The following is a 27,505-nucleotide window of genomic DNA, read 5'->3' on the forward strand; positions in this document are numbered from 1 at the left end:
AAAGCATTTCCATAGGTTGATCCTAAATCTCCGATCTATAGAGGTTTCCATAAATAATAATATGCAATTCTCCCATAGAACAGAAGGCTAGGATCATCCAATGAAAATGATTTTTTTGTAGCACAGCCTATTTACATTATGGCTCATCACACGGATGGTTTGGATCATCCTATAGTGTGGGAATAAAAACAGCAAAAAAAAAATATAAAAACTGGGTGACCCGCAGGTCCACCCAGCCCATATGGGTGGGGTCTGGGTTCACAAAATAGTGATCCGTAAGATTCCCAGTCATTTGTGATCTGGACTTGTACGTGTTGGGTGAAACCCGGGTTGGCACACCCGTTTGCCAGGTCTAACATAGGCAGGAGTTAAGACACTCCAATGGACAGTCTGATTCAAAACGGGGACAGTCTGATTCAAAACGGACTGTGATCCGAACTCAGAAAGATGAAGAATCCCAACAGTCCAGCAGACCCCTGAAAAGATATAGGTGGATCCGATCGGAAGTGAATCCATTGACAGCCCTAAAATTCTACTTATTTAAAAAGAACCAGTTGTGGGACCCATCAATAACAGGTCATGGGAGACAACGGACACGATAAACTCAAAAGATGAACCGTTGCAATTTGTTTTACCGAAAACTTGGTGTATAAACGATGTGATGTTATTTAATTAAAGGTTAAAGGCAATGGGAATTAACTGAATTAAGGTTATTTCAGTCATTTGAAGAAATCTCGAGGAGAGAGTCGTCATTTCGTCGAACTAGAACGTTTTGCTGGATATTCTTTTTCATTCAGTGCTTACAGTATGGGTAGCACGTGTCAGTCTTTCGTGCCAGGATAATTTTGTCCGTATCCTTTAGTGCATTGCCACGTGGGTCGGCATGGTCCCGAAGTATGTGCATGTGGGTTTGCATAGGAGGCACATGGGATTGCCACCTGGCACATTATTAGTTACTCGATTTCCGTGTAGCTTTTTGGTAGCTTTACCCATACCAAACATCTGGTTTCAAATTCGGTTTCAGAATGCATTTCGGTCCGAAACCGAAATTTCAGCCGAAATTGAAATTTCATGAAATGATTAAGTAGAATATTTTATCTTATCCCAAATTTCGGCTGAAATTCTGAAATTTTAGCCGAAAATTGGGTAATTTCGGTAGAAATTTCGGAAGAATATTAAGTGCGTGTTTGGCGTACCGTTTAAAACACCGTTTGGCGTTTGAAACACCGTTTTGGGGCCAAACTGCTGTTTGGGAGTGTTTGGGTGCGTAGCCACCGTTTGAAACGTCGTTTGAAACACCGTTTTGAACCCTCAAAACGGCGTTTTGCAAACGGAGGGGGTGAGGTCCGTTTGCAAAACGCCGTTTTGAACGGAGTTTTTGGGCTAAGGGTTTTTACATGTTTGCCCTCACCAAAACCCATTGTTACGTATATGCGTGTGATTTTATGCGTTACGTCAAATATAAAAAAAGTGGGGGTGTTAATATCATTCTTGAGGACACAAATTTGTTAAATTGTTAATATTTAATTCAAAACAAGGGGCTGCTGATATCATTATATGATCTCTTAATTTTGATTCTTTAAAGATAAAAGAATTTCATCTACTTTGCAAAATTGCAAACCCTCTCACGCCTCATTGCCTCACTGCCTCAGCGCCTCCACTCGTCCCTCAAATCCGGCAAATCCGGCCTTTGAGAAGAAGAAGGAGAAGAACCCCAAAGGTATAGCCATTTTTTTTTTGGCAATGATGTTAAATTTTAATAGTGTTTGAATGAGATCCTAATGACCTTTTAATATTGGGCCTAATGAGAGAGTAGTTGAGTTACATTGAAGCCAACCAAACAATGCCCTTTTTGGTCATTTTACCACTAAAACTCCGTTTTGGGGCATTTGCAACCAAACACACAATACCTCCGTTTGCAATTTAAAACGTGTTTTTTATCTGGCCAACCAAACATGAAAGTGCCGTCTGGCAAAACACCGTTTTGCAAAACGGAGTTTTAAACGCTATTTCAAACGGTATGCCAAACACACCCTAAATAAGTTAAAAAAATCGAGATTTTTGACTGTTTGGATCATCCTATGATGCGGTCCGTACAATACTTTTTGAAAAATATGGGAATATAAGGGCTTACACCTTATAAAGTCTCTTGTATGTAAGCTGATTGAGTAGTTCTACAGTACTTAGCATCCATTTTTAAGAATAATGTAAAATAGGGGTGGAAATGAAGCTTCATTATTCTACATCAATGTTTTCCTATTATTTCTCCTTTAGTATTGAGAGAGCATGATACCCAATGACTCGAAATACCCCGGGTTGGGTTCAAAACTCAAGTCTTGGTTTGAGCTGGTTTTTAGGTTGAAAACCCCCGACTTTTTATATTATAAATTGAAGGTCCCTCCAAATAAAACTCTAACTAAGGTGATTACAGGAGTAATCAAACAATGCAGAAGTAGGAAATTCTAAAAAGTGTTTGATCTGATAGTCTATTTTAATGCCAGTTGGTTGTTGGATCAAATATCATACGCGGCACCGACACAAGTATGCTATCTTTATGATTTTAATTATATTTGGGTAAAACTAAAAAATGATCAATGAAAAAAAAAAAAAACATAAGGGGAACCTTAAAATCTTTGATCATTGCTTTTAAAACGTCAATTCTTGAAGTTCCTTGACTACGACACCATCATAAAAAAGTTCCACCTGGGCTTGGAGAGAATAATAGAGGAGGGAAAATCGGGATTTGCTAGCAGCCGCACAGGGTCACTTTTCAGCAGATTTTGTCTTCATTCACAAAGTTGGCTGCTGTCAGATGCAATAGACCATCCGCGAAATGCCTTTGGCGATGGACACGCTTGCAAACCCCATGAAATTTGTTTCAAGAGTCTTATCACAAAGTTTGGAGGGAATTAAATAAGAGGAAGCATTCTCCCTAAGCTGTTATTTTAATAGTAACATTAATTTATGAGGAATGATAGATGCAAGGGCCGGAGAAGGGTAGGGGTGTTCGTTCAGTTATAACCGAACCGAATAGACCGAAATTTGATAACTGAAATAATTTTGGTTATCAAATTTCGATAACCGAAACCACCGAAATTTCCAAAAACTGAACCGAAACTGAACCGATTAAAAATCCAGTTATTCTGTTATAACCGAATAGTGGGACAAAAAGAGGAAAAAAAGAAAAATCTTGGTTTGGATCGGAGGGCCAGGATCATCTTATCGAAATGATTTTTTGAGCACAATCTAATTAGATCAATCAAATGGACGGTTTTGATCATCCTACGGAGTGCCCATATAGCACTTTTTTTGGAAAAATAATGGTTTTCATCTATAAAGGTTATTCTGTTAACCAATTTTTTTTTTAAAGATAACCGAATCCGAATAACCGAATTTCCAAAAAAATAATCGAAACCGAACCAAAAAGGAAAAAAATTGAATCGAACCGACCAAACCAATTCGGTTTAGTTATTCAGTTATAACCGAATAATGAACAGCCCTAGAGAAGGGCCCTTGAATAGATCCACGTCATTTTAAAACTCGGTTGAGAAGCTGAATTCACTTACACTTAATGACGTTGATCTATTCAAGGGCCCTTCTTTAACCCTTGCATAAAGAGAGCCCTTGCATCTATCATTCTTCTTAATTTATTGAGTAATAATTAACAATGACATCAATTTAGGCTACTGATATTTGCACTACCATGTTTTAATAATTGCACAAACTCAGTTCATCTTTTTTTCAATTAGCTTATGAGAGGTTTTTGGGAACTCTAATAACCTCGGACAGCTTTTTTAATTAATAAAAATACAAGATGAGTTAGTGCAATTACCAAAACATTGTAGTGCCAACATCACTACCTTAATTTATTGCATAATAAAACCAGAATGACTGGGTATAGATCATGCCAACTATCTTAGAACTTCTCTACTTAAACTGTGTTTGACAGCCCTATAAGGAGACAGAATCCCCTCCGATAGTACTCTTCTGGCTAATCACTTATTTCGCCAATTTATATGCTAATTTATTTTACAGACAAATGTCGATTCCGAATTTATCATTTTCCCTAATAAGAGGGATCGAATTAGGGCTGGGCAGAGTGGTTTTCATTTTGTAGAGAAGAAAATCGATTACCCATCTCCATCATCACCACCTCCGGCCACGCATCTTCTCCGACCTCATTCCCTCCGGCCGGCCATCTTCCTACTCCATCACTGCTATTCCCCTCAACAGATCTTTCATCTCATCTCTAAAACCCATTTCAAAACCCATCAAACCCACTTGGATTCTGTCCCTTTTCAGCCATTAAAACCCTTGAAACCCCATGGCCACCTTCACCTCCGATCATCTCCTCCATCCCATCCACCACTAGGCTTGAGTGGAAATTAAGGTAGAGGAGATTAATTGGGGCTGATTTGTAGAGGTGAAGAAAAAGAGGGATTTGTGAGCTGTCCATTACAAGCTTCATCAGCGTGGCTTCGCGCAAGTGCAACTCCGGCAACTCACATCTACTCCGGACACCATCTCCAGCCATTGCCACAAGCTTCATTTTATTTTTCTTCATAAGTACAGAGCTGCTACTAGTGAAAAGAATCAAGGTGCAGGTCTCATACTATCTGCAGATGAATCCAGGTAATCTTCTTCTACTTTCTTTATTTCTCAAAGTATAGTAGAAATCATATATACTTTTGGAATGCATAGGTTCTTTTACCTGCATAAGATTCAATACTCTTTTGATTATATTTTTAAAAGATACCCCTGGTTCATGCACATTGGAGGTTCTATTTACTACTGTATACTTGCATTACCTAGTGTCATATACTCTTACATTGCAAAATGAACTATGGTGATCCAAGAGCAAGACCCTATATACAAGTTATCCCTTTTGTTTGTGTAATATACTCTGTAGATAGTGTGTGATAAACTTTTGAAAGCCTCTGGTTAATAAAAGTTTGAGATAAAAATGTATTTCCAAGGATTCCTTTTCTTGAGCTTCATGATGCTTGATCCATTGATTACAAACTTCACCCCTTTTCCAAACAATTCTTTTTGCTCCTTGGGGAATGATGGGGTGTAAAATCTCCAGCCTCTCACAGGCTGCCACCTGTCCCAGAGTAGGTGAGCTTCAGCCTCTCACAGGCCGCCACCCTGTCCTGGAGTAAGTGAACTCCAGCCTCTCACAGGCCGCCACCTGTCCTGGAGTAGGTGAACTCCAGCCTCTCACAGGCCGCCACCTGTCCTGGAGCAGGTGAGCTCCAGCCTCTCACGTTCTGCCACCTGTCCTGGAGTAGGTGAACTCCAGCCTCTCACAGGCCGCCACCTGTCCTGGAGTAGGTGAACTCCAGCCTCTCACAGGCCGCCACCTGTACTGGAGTAGGTGAACTCCAGCCTCTCACAGGCCGCCACCCGTCCAGGACACCTGTCCTGGACACCTCACCAGGTTTTCCCCTATAAATAGGGATTCAAAGCTAAAACCAACGGGTAATGCGAAAAACCCTCTCCACCCAAACTCTTAGACTTCTCCCCTTCACTCCTGCTCATACTGACTTGAGTGTCGAAGGGCCTGTCCGGAGTAAAACCCGGGTTGGTCTTCTGACCTCGCTTGACTTGTGCAGGACTCAGCCCTCATAGCAGGACTCGTTCTCGACCACCTCACTCCTCGTTCACTCCGGTCCCTCAGGACTCAGCTCCCCTAGTCATCCAGCTCAGCTCTTACGTCACTGCTGTACCTGTTACCGATTTTAGGTCTAACAGATTGGCGCCATCCGTGGGACGCCAGAACTAAAAGCTGTCCTTACACATCCCACTCACAAAAATGGCAGGACGCAAGAGTACGCGGATGCCTACTGCGCGGGCGCGGACTACCCAAACCGCGCTACCCCGTAGAACCCGGAGCGAGCGAATTGCATCACTAGTAGTAGCAGCTTCTGCTACAGCAGAGCAGAGCCCGGCTCGCTCAGAACATCTGAATCCCTTGCCCACCCCGGAGCAAGTTCAAGCTCTATTTCAGCAGATGACAGCCCTCGTTGGGCAGTACTAGCAACTACTTCAAGTGCCCCCTCAACCTCCTCCAGAGGCCCCGCGACCTGGCCAGGAAAGGCCAGGTGTCCGCAGGGGAGAGTCATCACACCATGGTGAGGGCCGAACTCATCATTCCACCAGACAAGTCCATCACCCCACAGTGAGGCATGCCCAAGCAGAGCCTCACCGCCGTCAAAGGTCGCAGTCCCGCTCCGCACAAAGGCGCCGAGCTCATGAAGATCGTGCACCACCAGTGAAGTCCCGGCCTCGTCGTAGGAGTTCGGAGAGCCAGTCCGGCTCCGCGGCGAGCCAATCTGTGAGAAGAATCAGGTCCTTGGAACATAGAACGGATCCGCTCCTACAGAGAATTGAGGAAATCGACCACCGGATAGAGGAGCTGGCGAAGGATCAGAGCCGGCCCGCCTCCAGGGCGTTCTCAAGCAGAACGCCGTTCACTGATGATGTCCTGGGTGCCCCAGCACCCAGAGGGTTTAAAATGCCCGCCGTCCCGCAGTACGACGGAACTACTGACCCCGTGGACCATTTGGAGACATTCAGAACAATGATGCTCCTCCACGGCACCTCCGACGGCTTCATTTGCAGAGCGTTTCCAACGACGCTAACTGGCGCGGCGAGAGACTGGTACTCCAGGATCAAACCGAACTCCATCAGCAATTTCGATGACTTTGGAGAGGATCTGGTCCGCCACTTCATGAGTAGCCGCAGGCCGAGGAAAACGACAGCATCCCTGATGGCCTTGCGGCAGGAGGATAATGAGCCCCTGAAAGTATTCGTCCGCCGCTTCAACACGGAGGCACTTCAGGTGCCCAATCTAGATCCCTCAGCAGCTATGAATGCGCTCCTCGCGGGGGCCAGGTCTAATGATTTCCGTCGGGCTGTAGCTCGACAAAATCCGCACTCACTAGCAGACCTCATGGCCGGGGCAGAGGAGTATATAGCAGTGGAGGAAACACTGGCAGCCCTGGACTTGACTCGGAGGAGAACCTCTGAGGACAAGAACCCTACCAAGCAGCGTAGGGAGGATAAGGCCCCCAGAAGAGAGAAGTCCCCGCAGAGGAGGGAAGAGAACTTCACCCCTCTCAACACCTCCCGGAGACACATACTGACCGCTATCAGTAGTGAAGAGTTCGTGAGGTGGCCAACCAGAATGATCTCCAAGGGAAATAAGAGGGACCAATCAAAGTACTGTCGGTTCCACAGGGACCACGGTCACGACACAAACGAATGTTGGCAGCTCAAGAAAGAAATCGAGCAGCTAATTGGCTGGGGCTACTTGAAAAAGTACGTTCGCAGTGACAGCCACAGACCGGAGAGCAGAGAGAAGAGTCCGCAGGGCCGCAGCCCTCGACGGTCGCAACCACCCCCTGCGAAGAACCAATCTCCCCCTCCATCCAGTCCACAACCAGAAGCGCACCGATCCCAGCTAAGGGGAGTCATTGGCACAATTATGGGCGGACCCACCGCTGGGGGCACATCGTCTGCTGCTCGAAAATCATATGCACGACGAGTCAACGTCGTGCACACATGCAGTAAAAAGCCGAAGAAGGAGAATGAGATCTCCTTTTCAGACGCAGATCTGGACAACCTCATACTGCCTCACGAGGACGCCCTGGTCTTAACTATTCTCGTCGCCAACTGGGAGCTGAAGAAAATCCTGGTCGACAATGGGAGTTCGGCGGATATCTTATACTATCACGCCTTTCAGAAGATGATGATAGGCGACGACCTGAAGCCGGCAAGCTCAGATCTGTTTGGCTTCTTCGGAGAGGTGGTGAAAGTAGAGGGGCAGATTGAGCTCCCAGTCCTTGTCGGAGAGCCTCCCTGCCAGGCGTTCGCCATGGTCAACTTCCTGGTAGTAAAGGCCCACTTCGGTCTATAATGCTATCCTAGGACGGCCTGGCCAGAACCTGATTCGTGCAGTGGCTTCGGCTTATCACCAAAAGATGAAGTTCATAACCCCCAACGGCGTGGGAGAAGTTCGAGGAGATCAACCCCAATCCAGGGAGTGCTATGCGATGGCACTCAAAGGCAAAAATGCAGTGGAATCACTGCCAATCGAACTACTCGATGTCAGGGACGAACTCAGGGGGACTCAACCCGTTGAAGACCTCATCTTCATCCCACTATGCCCAGAAGATAGTGAGAAAGTCGCTCTGATCGGCTCCTCTCTCAGCAGCAGCACTCAGCACCAACTCACTAAGTCAAATCGTCCTGCATGAAAGGTGATTTTGTAAATTAAATTTATGTTAATATGAATAATATAATCTTTTTGCAGACTCAGTCTCCCTCTTGTATCTGGAAACCCAGTTCAGAAAACTTGGGTACTCTCTGGAAACCCAGATCATAAAACTTGGGTACTCTCTGGAAACCCAGTTCATAAAACTTGGGTACTCTTTGGAAACCCAGTTCATAAAACTTGGGTACTCTTTGGAAACCCAGTTCATAAAACTCGGGTACTCTGGAAACCCAATTCGCTAAAACTGGGTACTCGCTGCTTGGATCGCCACGGCTCGTCTCCGCAAAGATCGGGAGCTCACTCCTGGTCCGGAACCAGCCCGGACGCAAAAACCAACGCCGCTTGGAAACCCAGTTCACTAAAACTCGGGTACTTTGGAAACCCAGTTCGCTAAAACTGGGTACTCGCTGCTTGGATCGCCACGGCTCATCTCCGCAAAGATCGGGAGCTCACTCCTGGTCCGGAACCAGCCCGGACGCAAAAACCAACGCCGCTTGGAAACCCAGTTCACTAAAACTCGGGTACTCTGGAAACCCAGTTCGCTGAAACTAGGGTACTCGCTACTTGGAAACCCAGTTCGCTAAAACTAGGGTACTCGCTGCTCGGAAGCCCAGTTCGCTAAAACTAAGGTACTCGCTGCCCGGAAACCCAAGTTCAATAAAACTTGGTCATCCTAAGCCGTTCAGAACATCTCAAGCCGAACTGGATATAGCGCAAAGCGCTACAGGACAAAATTCAGTTCATCTCAAGCCGAACTGGATATGACGCGTCTCGCTACAGGACAAAATTCAGTTCATCTCAAGCCGAACTGGATATGACGCGTCTCGCTACAGGACAAAATTCAGTTCATCTCAAGCCGAACTGGATATGACGCGTACCTCCAAATGACAACCGGACTGGATCTCCGGACTGGATCTCCGTACTCCGGACTGGATATGACGCGTACCTCCAAATGACAACCGGACTGGATCTCCGGACTGGATCTCCGTACTCTGTACTGGATCTCCGAACTGGATCTCCATACTCCGGACTGGATATGACGCGCACCTCCAAATGACAATCGGACCGGATCTCCGTACTCCGTACTGGATCTCCGTACTCCGTACTGGATCTCCAAACTGGATCTCCGTATTCCGGACTGGATATAACGCGTTTCTGAAAAATAAAAAAAAGCAGTCCGGTCCGAACCGGACTGAGCGTAACACGACAAAAATCAGTCCGGCCCCAGCCGGACTGGATATAACGCGTTTCAGCAAAACGACAAAAAGCAGTCCGGTCCAAACTGGACTGGGCGCAACACGACAAAAATCAGTCCGGCCCCAGCCGGACTGGATATAACGCGTTTCAGCAAAACGACAAAAAGCAGTCCGGTCTGAACCGGACGGGGCGCAAAATGTCACAATCAGTCCGGTGGAAGCCGTACTCCGGACTCCGAACTCCGTACTCCGAACTCCGGACTGAATACGACGCGTCCTACAAAACGTCAAAATCAGTCCGGTGGAAGCCGTACTCCGGACTCCGAACTCCGGACTGAATACGACGCGTCCTACAAAACGTCAAAATCAGTCCGGTGGAAGCCGTACTCCGGACTCCGAACTCCGGATTGAATATGACGCGTCCTACAAAACGTCAAAATCAGTCCGGTGGAAGCCGTACTCCGGACTCCGAACTCCGGACTGAATATGACGCGTCCTACAAAACGTCAAAATCAGTCCGGTGGAAGCCGTACTCCGGACTCCGAACTCCGTACTCCGAACTCCGGACTGAATACGACGCGTCCTACAAAACGTCAAAATCAGTCCGGTGGAAGCCGTACTCCGGACTCCGAACTCCGGACTGAATATGACGCGTCCTACAAAACGTCAAAATCAGTCCGGTGGAAGCCGTACTCCGGACTCCGAACTCCGTACTCCGAACCCCGGACTGAATACGACGCGTCCTACAAAACGTCAAAATCAGTCCGGTGGAAGCCGTACTCCGGACTCCGAACTCCGTACTCTGAACTCCGGACTGAATATGACGCGTCCTACAAAACGTCAAAATCAGTCCGGTGGAAGCCGTACTACGGACTCCGAACTCCGTACTCCGAACCCCGAACTGAATACGACGCGTCCTACAAAACGTCAAAATCAGTCCGGTGGAAGCCGTACTCCGGACTCCGAACTCCGTACTCCGAACCCCGAACTGAATACGACGCGTCCTACAAAACGTCAAAATCAGTCCGGTGGAAGCCGTACTCCGGACTCCGAACTCCGTACTCCGAACTCCGGACTGAATATGACGCGTCCTACAAAACGTCAAAATCAGTCCGGTGGAAGCCGTACTCCGGACTCCGAACTCCGTACTTCGAACTCCGGACTGAATACGACGCGTCCTACAAAACGTCAAAATCAGTCCGGTGGAAGCCGTACTCCGGACTCCGAACTCCGTACTCCGAACTTCGGACTGAATACGACGCGTCCTACAAAACGTCAAAATTAGTCCGGTGGACTCCGTACTCCGGACTCCGAACTCCGGACTGAATACGACGCGTCCTACAAAACGTCAAAATCAGTCCGGTGGAAGCCGTACTCCGGACTCCGAACTCCGTACTCCGAACTCCGGACTGAATACGACGCGTCTTACAAAACGTCAAAATCAGTCCGGTGGAAGCCGTACTCCGGACTCCGAACTCCGGACTCCGGACTGGACCTCCAGACTGAATTCCCCGATTCACTTCCAAACAACGCCTACCCATCCAGAGAAACGATTGATCACACTTTCCCAAGTCCCTCAATGAGTCAATGACTTGGAAAACTGGGGGGCAACTGATGGGGTGTAAAATCTCCAGCCTCTCACAGGCTGCCACCTGTCCCAGAGTAGGTGAGCTTCAGCCTCTCACAGGCCGCCACCTGTCCTGGAGTAAGTGAACTCCAGCCTCTCACAGGCCGCCACCTGTCCTGGAGTAGGTGAACTCCAGCCTCTCACAGGCCGCCACCTGTCCTGGAGCAGGTGAGCTCCAGCCTCTCACAGGCCGCCACCTGTCCTGGAGTAGGTGAACTCCAGCCTCTCACAGGCCGCCACCTGTCCTGGAGTAGGTGAACTCCAGCCTCTCACAGGCCGCCACCCGTCCAGGACACCTGTCCTGGACACCTCACCAGGTTTTCCCCTATAAATAGGGATTCAAAGCTAAAACCAACGGGTAATGCGAAAAACCCTCTCCACCCAAACTCTTAGACTTCTCCCCTTCACTCCTGCTCATACTGACTTGAGTGTCGAAGGGCCTGTCCGGAGTAAAACCCGGGTTGGTCTTCTGACCTCGCTTGACTTGTGCAGGACTCAGCCCTCATAGCAGGACTCGTTCTCGACCACCTCACTCCTCGTTCACTCCGGTCCCTCAGGACTCAGCTCCCCTAGTCATCCAGCTCAGCTCTTACGTCACTGCTGTACCTGTTACCGATTTTAGGTCTAACAGGGAATAACATTTGGATGGTTGCCTTTCATTGATTGAATTGAATCAGTATGCTTACATCATATGGATAGCTGTATAGACAAGGCTTTGTTCCCATGTGTTTGGTTTATCATTTTTTTTACGGGTTAGATTGCTTTTGTTATGTACTTTGATGACTGAAAATGGCGTTATTGCTAGTATGTGGCAGTGTTGTTATCATCTTTTGGCCTTGATATTGGAACCTCTAATTTTGTTTTATCATTAAGTCTTGTGATCTCCATCTCAGGAAACCTCATAGTGGTATGTGTCACCATTGCCTAGTTCAGATGTGGTGCTGGATCAGCCATTCACTTGAATTTCAGACTATAAAGCTTTTCTGCTTCAATTGGACGTCCATTTTGAGTAAATAGATAGACCTAATTTTTTTTAGAGGAGAAGTGATACTCTTGTTTTGAGCCTCTTGTTTGGTGACCTACAATTTCTCTTGTCAAGATAGTAATAGTAGTGCAAGCATTAGTCAAGATTGCTTTTCGTAAATGTTCAGGATGGCATCATACATGTTTAGAAACTTAGTTGTATGTAATGAGCAGTTGATGATCTTTATTTAGGAATCACATGATTTCAGTTGAGCTGTGTCTCTATCGTCATAAGCATGTTCAATTTCATTCCAGTTGTATCTCTATTATCATGAGCATGTCCAATTTCAGTCCAGCTATGTCTCTATGTTCTGTTTGTGAAACAGTTCCTCCATTTGTATTGTAGTTCAATTTCTGTTGTGTATACAAGTGTGTGTTGTGTGTATATGGCTGTGAGTGTGCGAGAATGTGCGTGTGTGTCTGTTTGTATGTGTTGTGTATATGTGAGTGTGTGATGTGTATATACGAGTGCGTGTTGTGTGTGTGAGTGTGTGTTGTGTGTATATGGTTGTGAGTGTGTGTGTGTGTGTGTGTGTGTGTGAGAGAGAGAGAGAGAGAGAGAGAGAGAGAGAGAGAGAGAGAGAGAGAGAGAGAGAGAGTGTTGTGTATACGTTTGTGTGTTTTGGTGTGCATGTGTCTGTGTATAAGTATATGTGTATATTGACACAATTCAGCCCATTTATTACTTTGATGTGCATAGTCTTCATCTCCTTTTGAAATGCGCAGCCCTCACCTTGCTATGATATGTGTTGCCTTCTTGGTTAGCCCATGTGCAGACCTCATCTTCTTAATAATAGCAGCCCTCACTACTTTGTTATTTGTATAACCCTGTTTTGGCTAAATGGGAACTCCACTTTTAATTGGATTACTGGATGAGGTTTAAATGAGACTGATTTTAACTGTTACGTGTAGGGTGATTGTCATGAGTGTTACAATACAATTTGTTTTAAGATGTTATACGGTTGGGAGTTATTTCATGATGACACAGATTGATTGTATATATGCGTCTGTATATACATGTGAGAGTGAAGATATGTATGTGTGAGTATTGTCTATATGCAGGTATTTGAGAATGTGTATTGATAAAACAAACGTGAATATATGTCTGTGTGTTGTGTGCATGCAAGTGTCTGTGCATATGTCTGTATGTTGGTATTTTGTGTGTATGGTTGTTTGAGCAGCCCTAACTATGTCAGTTCTCATTTTCTTGCTTGAACAGGGTATATGATCATAGCATCTCCTCATTTTGATAATTGAGACATGATAGCATTACCATTGTGACTTATTAGTTACAGGGAATTCTGATATGGTGCTAAAATATGCCTTTGGTATGAGTGAGGTCTTTGTGTTAGTAAGTGTGGTCATATCATTAAAAAGCACTATCAGTTTGCTATTCCCGTTTCAATATCATCATTTTCATATTGGATTTACCTTCTTCCAATTGTATCATGTGCTAAATAAATGTGGACTTGGAGCTGTTGACTGCATCATTTAAATTTCAGATTTTAGTTTTTACAAGTCTCTAAACTTTCGGATATCTATTTGAGCATGATGTTAGTCTAGTTTAATCTCCTGATGTTTGTCTAGCTTAATTATAAATGACAACACCAGTGCGGTTAACACCATAGCTGGAAAGGGAATGTTTCTCTTGTATCCTTGTGGCAATGGTATTTACATATACTTTTTCCTAACCTGTTTGTGGAGGTATTACCATTTTAAAGTGGTGTCAATGAATTGAAGCCCATATTATTTTATTAGGATGATGATGTAATTCATCTTCTTTAAGTAGTTCACCTTCTTATTGTAGAAAGTGTGTGAATCAATTGATTTATTAACATGAGCTAGTGAGAGTTGATTTGGCAAAGTTTCTTTCTGCAGCTTGTTGAAGGTATAGTACCTCTGTTTGTTTCACCTTCCTTAGTAGACATGATTTGTCTTATTAGAACCTTTCCCTTATCCCATTTGAGCATTATAGCCTAGAAGTTATGACGATAAAGGAGTTATCCCAAGCCCATAATTTTAGGGGACTTACTAAGTCCAAATAGCATTCCCCTCTTTGTTTAGTAGACTTTCTCAGTCTTTTAGACACCCTTAGACTTTAGTTTTTTATTCATTGCAATGGCGATGAAAGAGTCATCTAGAGCCCCAATTTTTAGGAGACTACTTTAGTCTTATAGTGGTTTTTCCCCCTTTTAGGAAACAAGCTTCGTCTCATTTAGAGTGTTTATCCCTTTTATGAGGCTTGCATAGCCTCATTTATAGAAACCCCTCTAACTTGTACCCCAAACTAGTTGGAGACCAACTTGTCTGTTAGTTGTCTTAGCTTTACTTATTCATTGCAAGGGCAATGATAGGGATACTTGGAGCCCCCATAAGAGACATACACTGTCTCATTAGAGTTTAGTTGTACCCTATAGGGGACATACATTGTCTCATTAGAGTTTAGTTGTACCCCATAGGAGACATACACTGTCTTATTAGAGTTTAGTTGTACTCCATTGGAGACATACTTTGTCTTATTTTTCTTGTTTAGAGAGTCTTTGACTTATTTACCCCCATGTTTTGGTAGCGTTTTTAGAGTCTTCGACTTATTTGCACCCCCTCTTTAGTGGTACTAGTTTAGGAGTTTGTCCTTTAGTTTAGGAGTTTGTTCTTTAATGTTGTTACCACTCCTCTTTATTAGAGATTAGCATAGTCTTATTAGAGCTTTGCTTACTTGGGATCTTACCATGTTTGTTTTAGTTGGGACATTAGTTTGTTTGCTTGGGATCTTGGATCATTTACTTGTTTTGGGATATTAGTTTACTTGTTGTGAATCGTTTCATTTTGATATTAGTTGCTTGTTTGAGGTTTCCTCTTTAGCTTTAAGACTTTGCCCTAGTTTGTTGTGTTTGCATGTTCCCTTTAAGGGTGAAAACGTTTAAAAGTCTAAAAATATTTGAACATTTAAAACTTAAAAACATCAAAAAATTTGAAATCCAAAAACATTTGGAACATTTTTAAAATGTCAAAAACATTGAAATATCTAAAAAGTTTAAACAATAATAGAAGTAGTTAGGAAAATTTGTTTCCGAACTACATTGGCTTGATCTTTTTCCAAAAGGTACGTAGGCAGCTTGAGATTTTTATCCCAAGTTCAGTTAAACTTTGTAAATAAAATTTTTCAAATTTTGTAAATAAATCATTTTATCCTTTTAAAAATACAAAAATCCATAAAACATGTTTTCGAAAAGATCTTCCTCTAAAGTTGGGAGTTTGTCCTAAATAGAGGGTTTTAGAGTTAGGAGTTTGTCCTTGATATGTTGTGTGTTTTGTTTGTGTTTATTTTAGAGTTAGGAGTTTGTCCTAGCTAGGAGTTTGACGCCTCTGTCCGGTCAGTTGGCGATACTCTTCGCTAACTGATGATTGGAATAATGTGCGTTAGATAGTCCATTGTTTTCCCTAGGAATACCACCTAGTTACACATAGGATATAGGGACTACCTGCATTAGTCTAAGGTTAAAATAAATTTGCATTTAGTTAGGGAATATAGGGAATCCTAAAATCTGCAATTCACTTTAACCTAAACAACGTTCAAGAAGCTTTAAAAATCGGTCCGATCTTTTAGGATGAGTCTAGTTTAGTGGTATAGATGTCTTAGGCATCATAGTTTAGAATAGACGTGCAAGAACTACGTTGCCTTGATTCCTGGGAGGCGGGGATACGTAGGTGGCTTTGGATAAACTCCAGACCATCCAAAGATTCGGGCGACAACGTTTAGAGTCTTAGGGTTTGTTGTTAGTATTTTTTAGAGTTTGTGTTTTTTGTTATCATTTTTTCTTGTGTGTTTTCTTCAGATTGAGATTATTTCCTTATTTAATCACTCATGTGCTTAGCTGTAGCTCTTTACTACTTACCAGTCTATTACTTGTTGATTATATTGTTAGCTATAGTTCTTTACTGTTTTTTTTATTGCTATTTCACATGTTTAGCTGTTGCTTTACCGTTTTTCTTGCTTATCATATCTCATTATACTTGCACCTTTATTTACCTTATACTTTTAGCTATAGCATGCATGTGTTTGCCCACCAGAAGTTAGACACCAATTAGGCATGACATTCATGACCTAGCTATGCTTAGGCGACATTTCTTTTATTTATTTTGTGTTTGCATTATTTTTATCCCCGGGCCATGCATGTTTAGGTAGACGTTATCTCGGGGATATTTGTTCCCATTTCACATGATTTTTGCCCAAAATTCTTCAAAGTTAATAAATAAATGGCATAAGAGACCGAGTGCTTGCACTTGGGCGGATTTAGGTGCTCTTCGGACCTTCCTCATTCGTAATCAGGCACGAGCCCATATATATCTGGTTATCCATTGCACAGAGGATTTGTTTTTGGGATTCCATGGCCTATCCATGGATGACGACTCTGATTTGTTTTAGGTACGTCTTGGTTTGGGGATTTATCCTTTGATCAAGAGGTATCTCATTTATATCGCCACTCGTGCTATGCTATGAAGGTGGCACTTATTTTGAGAGTTCCTTGGTAGAGCTCTCCTTTTCATTTGGAGATCCAAAGGACCGACGGGGGACTCGTTCCTCGCCTCCCTCCTCAGGATCGGGGTCCACAATAGGTCATGTATGTCTCGAGGTGGTGTTCTCTATAGAAAATGGAGGAGTGGGGAAAACAGATCCATGCCCCTTTGGAAGGCAAACATCAATATTCAATGTTGGAACCCTGCATGCTGGCAGCGTAAGCTCTGCCATTATATCTGTGGAGGTAAGTGTCTCGATTCACCCTGCTGCTGCTTGAGGGTGGCTAGGGATGATGGAGGACACTAGTATCCCCGGGAAGCATCGAAGCACATGACCATTTGTTCATAGAGCTCTTTGTAGGACCCGATAGAGTTAGACTGGAACGCGGTGAACTAGACTTGCGCCACCCCTTCGAGGGTGTAAGGAAAGATCCGGCATATGACGGCTTCCGGAGCGTCCGTAATGAGCAAGGTGGTACCATATGCATCCATATACTCCTTAGGTTCGACGGAACCGTCGTACGGGGCGAAGGGTGGAACTTGCAAGCCATCTTGGAGTGGGACCCTTGTGATTCTTGCCGTGACGGGATATCGTGATGGGGACCTTTCGACACTCAAGTCAGATCGAGGTACCAGGAGGAAAGGAGGACTGGAATGTAGAGGGTGGTGACACATCTGGAAGGGTTTCTTACCCTGACCCTGGGATAATAAGGGTTTTCCTGTGTGATATGGAGTTCTCTTGTGTTTTTCCTCTCTTGTGAATGGGAATATATGTGGGGTGTCGTTTGAATGAGGGGCCCCCTTATATAGGTCGGGGTTCCGGTATCCTAGGCTCTATGTTACGGTGACGTGGACCGTGTATATCACTAGAGATGTCAGTGTGGCAGTGCATGCATGTACGATCCTAGAAGGTGATTCGACAGAATAGGAGATCTCGTGGTGACAGATTGGCGGCTGCCTGAAACTGACTTCGGTACGGCAGAACTGGGATTTGGGACAGATCCTGGCTATGTCAGTTCATGATGGCGGTGAGCTGTCAAGGTGCTTTCTCATGGAAGACGCTATTTTTGCTCGGGAAGGAGTGGAGGTCAGTCGGAGTCGGGTCCGGCCGTGGAGACGGCTGAGGCGTAATGCCACATGTCACAATTGGAGAACTTCTTCATTTTCATTTCTGTGATGTGGCGCTGGGTACACTACTGGATGGATCTTGCGCCATGCGTCGTGATTGAATTTTACCCCCAACAGTCGGTGTATTTTCCTTTTCCTCTTGAAACCATATGACAACAACTAGGAACTACTCGAAGAAGAGACTTATAGAGTTCCTACGGATGCCATGTTTGACTCTTCTGAATTCAAATGTAAACATAATGAATGTACTTGGAGAAGCAAACAGTTCACCTCGGCACTATATATTTCCAGCGTCATACTAGGATCGGTCACACCATCCCTTGGGATAGGTCATAGCTTCGGGATCTTGATATCGACCCCTGAGCATTAGTTGTAGCATGTTCAAGCCTTCTTTGGGATTGGTCACACCATTCCTATACTTCTTGGACAAGAAAAGGCTTCCTGCACATATCATAAAGCGATAAAAATAGAACTTAGATCACTACTGAAGTGGCTCTACAAAGAGCAGCTCACCTATTCAACACTCCATGTAGAAAAGATCCGGTACGTAGTACCTATAAAATGACCTTTAAGTGCTATAGTAGCAAATGGGTTGGGAAAGAACAATTGATGGTGGAGTTACTCGATGCTGATCTGCTGCGAGGCCTAACAAGGTTGAGAGAGAGAGAGATATAGTGACGAATTCTTGCAGAGAAGATGAAGATGGGGATCCGCAGTTTGAAGTGGAAGGAAGAATTCAAATAGACATGAGAGTTAAAGAGAGGAGTCATCTTCACTGGAGCTATGAAACATCAGGCGCCAAAATGCATTACTAGCTTGAGACACAACGTTGCATAATTGATACATTATTTGCCACCTGACCCAATTCACACTGAAAATGCATCATTTGTCATCGTAACATTTTTCAATTGACTAAATAAGACGAAGGTACGGACTCATCATAGCAGAGATAAGAAGACCACTCATTAAGAGGAAGGGATTATCTTCGATGTCATCGCATTCGTCCATCAGCAACTCCTCTTTTTTGTCTTGATGTCCAAGGCCCCAAACAATTAGGGCTGCAAACGAGCCAAGCCGAGCCGAACATTGGGGTGTTCGAGCTTAGTTCGGCTCGGCTCGTTTAGTAAACGAACGAGCCCGGCTCGAGCTTGGTGGGGTTTGGGTTCAACTCATTTAATAAACACATCAAATAAATACCATTAAGCAATCTATCATATATAATATATGAGAAAACGATTTCTACACACAAGTGTAGATAAGTTATCTACACACTAGCTTAAAATACGGTGGGGGCCCACATTGTTTGGGTGATCCAAAGCATTCATTTGATGGGCCCTCGCATAGATAGGGTGTGCCCAAAAAATCAGCTTCATAGGATCATCCTAACCCTTCGAACCGTGGAGGCAAAAAATGGACAGATTTGGGAAGGTTTATACACATCCATTTTACCTCCACAAATCGTAGGGTTGGGATGATCCTATGGAGCTGATTTTTTGTGGACACCCTATCTATGTGAGGGCCGATCAAATGAATGGTTTGGATCACCCAAACAATATGCCCTCCACTGTATTTTAAGCTAGTGTGTAAATAACTTATCTACACTTTTGTGTAGAAACCGTTTTCTCATTATATATATACTAGTTGCAGTCCCGTGCGATGCACGGGGAGTATCCGTTGAGATAGAGAGAAAGAGAAGTGTCATTTGGGTTTTGACTCTTGATTAGGAAACATGCCATGTAATTTGGAAAGAGTAACTTTTGGAATTCCTTGCGGTATTATCCTTTAAAAAAGACATTTTTTAAATAAGGGATTGCAAGCGTTTTTAAATTTCGGGGTGCCACGTGGCACTCTAGCTTACCACGTTCAACTTATTGATTAAGGCATTAGGAAACATGCCATGTAATTTGGAAAGAGTAACTTTTAGAATTCCTTACGGTATTATCCTTAAAAAAATGTTTTTTACATTAGGGAATGCAAGCGTTTTTAAATTTCGGGGTGCAACATGGTGACACCCCAGCTTACCACATTCAGCTTTATAGATATAGATAGATACATGCTATGCATGGGTGTAAAATTGTGGACCCGCCCCATCAAAAAATGAGGTGTAAAATGGTGGGCCCCACCCTAATGGATCAGTTTGGGTTGAGGTGGTGGGTCCCACTCATCAATAACATTAAGGGTAAATGATGGCCCCATTCATTAAAATCTGAGCTGTGAAATGTTAAGCCCCATAAGAAACATGAGGTGTAAACGGTGGCCCCATCTATCAACAACATGAGGAATAATATGGCAAGCCCCACTTAAATATAAAATCAGTACTAAATTTAATATCTAGAGGAGCTTGTTTTGTAATAAATAATTTTGTTAGAAAGAAAACGAACAACAATGCAAAGAAAGATGGTTAGTATATAGCATAGATAGATATTATATATACACGCATAAGTATCTATATAGACAGAATATGAGAGCTTTCATATTGTGAGATCACAGATATGATCTATATAGACAGAATGTGAGAGCTTTTATATTGTGAGATCATCCAATCTAGTTGCTGGATTATATCCTAAATTTAAACCATTAATCAAATGTTAGTGCTTCGCTTTTGGCAAGTGTTGGCGAATAAAAGTTGTGAAGATTTATAAAGTTGGCTCCTAATTTGCTATTTGTTTCAGATTATTACCGATTGTGCACCCAAAAATGGTTATTGGATCTGCTTGTGGATTGAAATGGATGGAATTACTTTCCTACATAAACTCAGTTGTATAACCTTCAACATCTTCTCCCTTGATTGCTTGCTTACCGTAGCTTTCCTGTATTCTGCCTCCTCACTAGAAAGTTCATCTCCTCGGATGTATCAACTATACTCTTATCCCAAATTGTTTGTTTTGAGAAACATGCTATAAATATCTTATCTTTTATTGAAATTGCTTGTTTTGTATGCAGAGTTCTTTGTTTTTGGGATGGGCAATAGCTCAATTGGGTTCAAGTTCCAATAGATATTCAACTTCGTTCAGGTTCACCCTTAAGAAGTTGACACCATTAGATCCAAGTGTTTTCAATGGAGACTGATTATCTTGAATAATATTACGAGGCAATCTATTTGGTGGGAAGGCTGCTCAGATCAACGGATCCAATCAATTCAGTGTTTGACATTTGGAGTTGCAGTTGCATCCAAAGAGCATGAGTTCAAGATACTTCCCACAATTTTGTATGAATAATTTTCTATTTTTTTGTCGCCCTGTGCGCTGTGACTAGTCTATAATAAAGAGGGAAGGGTTTTCTATTGTTCATGCCACGTGTTGGCCTCCCATTCTTCTTTACCTTATATTTTGCATTTTTTAAATTGTAACCTTTTCCCCCACTTTTGTGGAGGCTAGGAATGTGGTATTTTGGTGGGCTTGGATTTTTTTAGGCATCTGATTTATTGTTAATTTTTGCTCCGCTAATGTTTTCCTTTTTTTCTATGGTTGGTATTTTGGTGTCTGTTTTCTTTATGATTTCTTTGCTTCCTTTTCTTTTGTTTTCCCCCTTTTCGGAGGGATGTTTTGGGAGCTGTTATTAGAAATTATGCCAACTATGTAAATTATCCGTTTGTGTTCCTAGGTGTCTTAAGTTGGAATGGCGCTCCTTGATCATGAGTGTAAGTGAAAATTTTGGGAATTTAGAACTTTTGTTACATCGTTTACACTTAGTTTGTATGATTGCTGCTTTTTATAACGAAATATCTTGCTAAATGCGTCCTATTAGCATTGGTATGCTAGGCGAAAGCTCCAAAATTAGCATGATATCATAGAATCCAACACTTGCATGAGAAGAGATTCTCGGGCGGGCAGTCCTTATCTCTCATCTGTGAGCTCGGGACCATGTGAGCTTATGGTATAGTTGGATATTTTTTGGGTGTCATTAAAAATGAATCTTACATATGGGTTGATCTATTTTACTTCATATCTGAGAACACCTTCTATTAGGATGGGTCGTTGATGCTTCCATAAATTCCAAAAGAATTTTAGGGGGCTTTGTGCCTGTTATGTTCCTTGCTTCTGTTATTTCCATTTCTCATTATGATGTAGCAATTACCAACTAACACATTAACCTTTCTATATTAAAACTGATTTTCGGTCGTCCTTCTTTTCTGCTCCCCCTTTCCCCATTTATTACTACAATCGTTGCGATGAGCTGTTTTTTTTTGGGGGGGGGGGGGGGGGGGGGTGGGGTTGGTTTAGCTTATAATTATTTCTAATTTATGTATACCCATGTGCTTGGATAAATTCTATGGCGCGCCTTTGGAGATGGAAAGAGGAAAGAATGAACGACTTTCTTTTTTATGTGTTTCAGGTAACCTTTTAATTTTTGAGGCTTTTGAATTTCCTGTCTGCAGGGCCGAGGGACAAGAAAAGGAGCGTAGGGTTCTGTTTGACCCTAGCTTTTTGTCCATCTTTGCATGTCTCATGTATGTATTTCTGCATTTTTCCTTAAATTTTGGGGATACAAAATTGCTTGCATTCCATCTTGGATTGTACAATTTCAGGAGGAATTTGTTACTTCCAAATCTGACAATTGGTTGGGGTTAATGGACTCAACAATGATGGATTCATAACCCATTTATTTTACGCATTTGGTTGTTGCAAAAGTTGCGGGTCAATGTCTTTGACTTCATAACTTAGTTACATTCTTTCTTCGTAGGTTTGTTGCTATATTTTTCTTTAAATAGACACAATTTGGAAGACATCTCCTATTGGGTCTGAGAGGCAAGCCATAGTGCTGTTGCTAAAGGATACACAGGACGCTGTCCTAACTGCCAGCATGCTGACTCACCAGGTAGATGCCATCCTCATGTGATTTGATGTGTCCATTTTGTTTCCCACTTATTGAGGTTTTTGGACTTCGTGAAAACATGGGAAGCAATGTTCTTTGCATCTATATATATTTTAAAAACTGCTCTTGGAATGTTAAAACAATGGTTTTCAAATCTATTTCTTTTTAAAAAAATGCTATTGGAAGGTTATTCTTTTCATTGGTTGGCTTTTGTGTCTTTTTGAGGCTTTGGGCTATAAAGTGTTACAGTGCTTCGTTTTCCCTAACTTTTTTGAGGTTTTAGGACTTCTCGGCAATTGGAAAGATCATTGTTTCAAGATGGTAGGAAATCATGTTCACATGAATCAAAAATGTTGCCCGACTCGTCAAGAATCATCGAACAGTGGAGCTCCATTCTTTTGATAGAAAGGTAGCACTCTCTTCTTTTGATACATAAGAGTTGTTGGCTGGGTCATTAGAAGATGTAGTTACCAAACATACGCTAGAATCAGTTAATTCCCACTAAACTTTTTCTTTCCTTTATCCCATTATTTTTTCTTTTGTTCAGTGTTGTTATCTTGCATTATAAAATTTGAGATAGATAGTATATGCGTTGGGCGTAGGCAGGGGCCAAACATATCATATATTAGTTTTTAATTTCAAGAGTTGCTTCCTTCGCATAACAGGCCTATATAGGTGTCCAAGTAAATAGTTTTTGTATGTTTTTTTTTTTCTTGGTTATTTAGGGGATTTATAAATCATTTAAGAGTGATGGAAGAGATGTGCAGTTGTGGTTGTGTGGAACCTTCCTTTCTTCTTTCATCTTTTAAATTGAATAATTAGTTATTCCATATGTAGGAAATGAATCAATACGAATAGCTTTAACTTTAGTCTATTTTCTTTTGCTATGTTTAAAAACCACAAATCTAAATATGTACATTTTATGGCTGTACCTTTAGTCTAACAAGCACACGAACTTCATTTTGAAGCAAAAGAGTGATAAGAATGGTTTCACCATCATTACACACAACACTTTAAATTTGAAAGAAAATTAGGCATTGCCAATCTCACTAAAAGTTATTGAAGAAGTAACTAGTGTATATTTGCTCTGTTTGCTTTGCATTGGGTTTGACTTTATGCATTCCAAATAGTATGATAGGGTGGGTTGATGCTTTCATTCATTAAGCTTATGATTTCTCTCTCTTCCAGCTTCCACCACCAAATGTGGCGGGTTATGTGTGATGCTGGTTACACACGTTTGGCATACACAACCATGGAAAGCCCGGTTTACTGTACTGAGTACTGAGGCGCCTACCCTACACAAACTTCATGTGCCGGACATTCTATATGTGTGTTGTCTCTGCCAACAGGCCCCCAAATCTCCACATGGCCTTTTCTACATGTACCTTTACATTATTCAAGTCCCAGTTTTCTCATCCAGGCAAAAGTCATCATGAGATTTTCTCTTAGTTTTATCATCATTTCTTCATTTGCTATCTCATAGACCTCAATTTTTTTAAATTTAGACCTTAAGCAGCTTATTTCTTTTTATGTTTGCTGCCATAGTTCTTTGTTTAAACAAACACAATTAGAAGGGATTCGAAGGGTGTGAGGGGCAAGCCATATTGCAGCTGATAAAGGAAACGCATGACCTGAATTATGACCATATTGCAGCTGATAAAGGAAACGCATGTCCGTGTAGATTGGGTATGATCATTTTAATTTAGTCATTCCTTTCTTATGAGTACCATTCCTACATATACCCAATATTATCTCTCTGCTGGGTTATGTGTCTGTATAGGAGCTGTGACAATATCATACTTTGCAGAAGCTAGCTTGAGGACCTGTTTTGATCGCCTGATGGTGATAGAAATGAGGATTGTGCTCCTGAACTATTTCTTTTGCATTGGCTACCACCATTGTAAAATTATTTTAACACGATATAACAAGTTCATTCGGTTGTGGTATCTAATCTATCAATTTATGTATTTAGAATATGACAGTGCCAATATTTGGAGCCCCTTTAATTTACTTTGATTCGTTTTCTATCCTACCCATTAAATTCAATTGCTTCGTTTCCTATCATGCCCATCAAATTTATTAATCAAATCTGCTACACTTAATAAAATGGAACTCCATATTTGGCATTATCTACTCCTTATATCATCTAATTCCCTCAATCGTCCCTTGCATCGCACGGGGTTCTTACCAGTGTGTGTATATATAACGAACATCATCCTATGGAAATCATTTTCGAGGCACAACCTATATGCATTGTGGCCCATCAAATGGACGGTTTGATCATCTATGGTATGGGCCGGACAGTGCTTTTTGAAAAACACTGAAATCCATAGGCTTACACCATAGAAATTCTCCATATTTGATGTAGTGGGGTCGTTAACTAGGTAATTTAGGAATCTTTTCAACTTTAAGTGGTCAATTTTTCCATTAAATAAAGAGCACTTGACAAAAAAAAAATTATGAAGAATAAAAAATACAAATTTATTGAAAGAGTCAAACAAAGGACAAAGCATGAAATGCTTATAAATTCCAGCAAGGTTTGCTCCTTACAAGATGAATGGTCTAGATCGCCTCGCCTACATTCTTGACATTCTTGTATCCTGTATGGGCAGTGATGAGGAGGAATGAGTTGATCGTTAGCTGATTTTACTGCCAATTCAAATGGATCAGACTGGTAGTTGAAGCTTGAGATATCTAGAACTGAAGTATAATAAGTATGGCTATGCATCCAAGGTCGAATTCCATTGGGAGAATTATTGATAGCTTTAGATCCTCACACTCCCCAGCTTCTCCATGGCCGCAAACCAATTGCTTAAAGAGGATGAAACATTGAGGAGTGAATGCAAGGAACTAATCTCCTCCCTTCCAAGAGGGAATGGGTGGTACATTCCTTATTACTACCAATATCAAGGCTTTTGGTATCCTCTAAAGTACTTGAAAGGAGCAGTGGCATTCCATCAACAGTTTAAACCCCGCGAAGGGGATGCATTTCTAGTCACCACGCCCAAAGCCGGCACCACTTGGCTCAAGGCACTTGCTTTCACGGTTGTGAACCGGACTCGTTACCTTGTCACTGACCACCCTCTGCTAAACACTAGCCCCCATGATCTCGTCCCTTTTGTCATCTTGAAGTTCTTTGTATATAACCAACTTTCTGAATTTGAGAGCATTCCCTCCCCTAGGCTCTTGGCTACTCACATCCCTTACACGTTTTTACCGGAATCGGCAATACAGTCAAATTGTCGGGTAGTTTACTTGTGCCGGAATCCTAGAGATACCTTTACTTCCATGTGGGTTTTCTTCAGCAAGTTGAGACATGAGAGTCTAGGACCATTTTCTCTAGAAGAGGCCTTTGAGTTGTTTTGCACTGGAGTTTCTATATTTGGTCCTTATTGGGATCATGTGTTGGGGTACTGGAAGGCAAGCCTGGAAAGGCCTGAAAGGGTCTTGTTCTTGAAGTATGAGGAAATAAAACAAGAACCCATACTTCATTTGAAGAGGTTGGCTGAATTCTTGGGGTATCCTTTCTCCCCAGAGGAAGAGAAAGAAGCAATGGTGGAGGAAATATCACAACTATGCAGTTTTAAAAATTTGAGCAATTTGGAAGTGAACAAGAGTGGAACAATAGAGCTAGGTAGTGTTGACAAAAAGGTATTTTTTAGGAAAGGGGAGGTGGGTGATTGTGTAAATCATCTGACCCCTTCAATGATAAAGCATTTGGATCAGCTCACGCAACAAAAGTTCCACAGTTATGGTCTCACCTTCCCCTCTTAGTTATTGGGTCATCATCATATATATATCCTTGTCTTATCTTTTTTTTTTTTTGGTTTCAAGTGAAGCTCTTTCCGAGCAACAAAAAATAAATAAACTGCTATTTATGTATTGGATCATCTTCTTAAGTAATATTTTCTTTTCGTACTTTTGTTTTGTTTCCGATAATGCCTTGTTTGGATTTTTGCCGAGAAATATTAGCAACAATTTTTTTTCACTATTTTGAAAGAAAATAAGATTAATTGAAGGTCCCTTTAAATAAAACTTGAACCTCAAGCAACTTTTGTGATGCATCAAGAGGGAAACAACCTGGATCACTAGCTAAGGCCCCTAAATGACCGCTCAGTGATAACGGAGGTAGGGATGCAAAGGCAGCCAGGAGATTTGCCTAGAAGCAGCCACCCTTGAAAGAGTGCGCAATAGCTTACTGATCGAGCGCTCTTGCGCCGAAGATGAATGGGGCCAAGGGATCTGCCAAAGCTGTGGGATGCAAAAATGCATTGGTAGGGGAGCGTTCCGCTTAGATGGAAGCTGCCGCGCGAACAGCAACAAAAAATTTTTGTAGCAAAATAATTTTTTTTTTTCACTTTTTTGAAAGATAATAAGATCGGTATCGCTTATTTCCAGGCCTCTCGATGCACTTCTGGCTGAAAGAGATGAGCAAGAAGCATCCCAGAAAATGAAGAAGACAACTGACAAGTCATCCTCCGGAAAAAGGAAACTAAAAACTAGAAAAAAGAACACTGAATCTCTTTCAGTACCTTCTACAACCTCTCCGACTAGCAAACCTTCTCCCCCCTACCAACCCTTGATGAGTTCATTAACTGAAACCTTCCTTGGGAGAGAGCTTGAAGACGATTCCTATTCTAGGAAAGTCCGGCAAAACCCCTAGCAATCACCCCAAAAATAGAGAAAATATGAAAAGCTACCCTATGGCTGCTATAAAAGATGGTAGCTGCTCTTACCATGATAGTTGTAGCCTTGAGCCTCACTAGCTGGTCTTATGATCACTCACCCAAGGAATTCTATGCTGCCAGCTCACATTACAAAGCAACCTATGGGTAATAACCACGAAGAGCCTTGCACTCCACGTGAATCCTACCAAAATTTGATTTCGGAAAATGAGCCGGAAATGGTACACACTCATTA

At 42.5% G+C, this 27,505-nt stretch overlaps 1 long non-coding RNA gene and 1 pseudogene across 3 annotated transcripts; both read left to right on the top strand.

Moving 5' to 3' along the window:
* The first annotated feature begins 3,921 nt into the window (after nt 1–3,921).
* On the top strand, nt 3,922–24,629 carry LOC143851163 (uncharacterized). Of its 3 annotated transcripts, XR_013236243.1 has the most exons (7): nt 3,922–4,632; nt 22,149–22,220; nt 22,454–22,588; nt 22,869–22,994; nt 23,774–23,966; nt 24,131–24,271; nt 24,366–24,629. It is a non-coding gene; the product is annotated as an uncharacterized LOC143851163 (long non-coding RNA). The 3 variants fall into 3 exon arrangements; XR_013236241.1 differs by having other exon boundaries at nt 23,774–24,271; XR_013236242.1 differs by lacking the exon at nt 22,869–22,994 and having other exon boundaries at nt 23,774–24,271.
* Nucleotides 24,630–25,326: 697 nt separating this feature from the next.
* Nucleotides 25,327–26,467, top strand: LOC143851044 (cytosolic sulfotransferase 15 pseudogene; annotated as a pseudogene).
* The last annotated feature ends 1,038 nt before the right edge of the window (nt 26,468–27,505 follow it).

The sequence above is a fragment of the Tasmannia lanceolata genome, unplaced genomic scaffold, assembly GCF_043159265.1.
Source record: "Tasmannia lanceolata isolate RefF3 unplaced genomic scaffold, GAP_Taslan_0.1 ptg000018l, whole genome shotgun sequence".
Taxonomy (NCBI): Eukaryota; Viridiplantae; Streptophyta; class Magnoliopsida; order Canellales; family Winteraceae; genus Tasmannia; species Tasmannia lanceolata.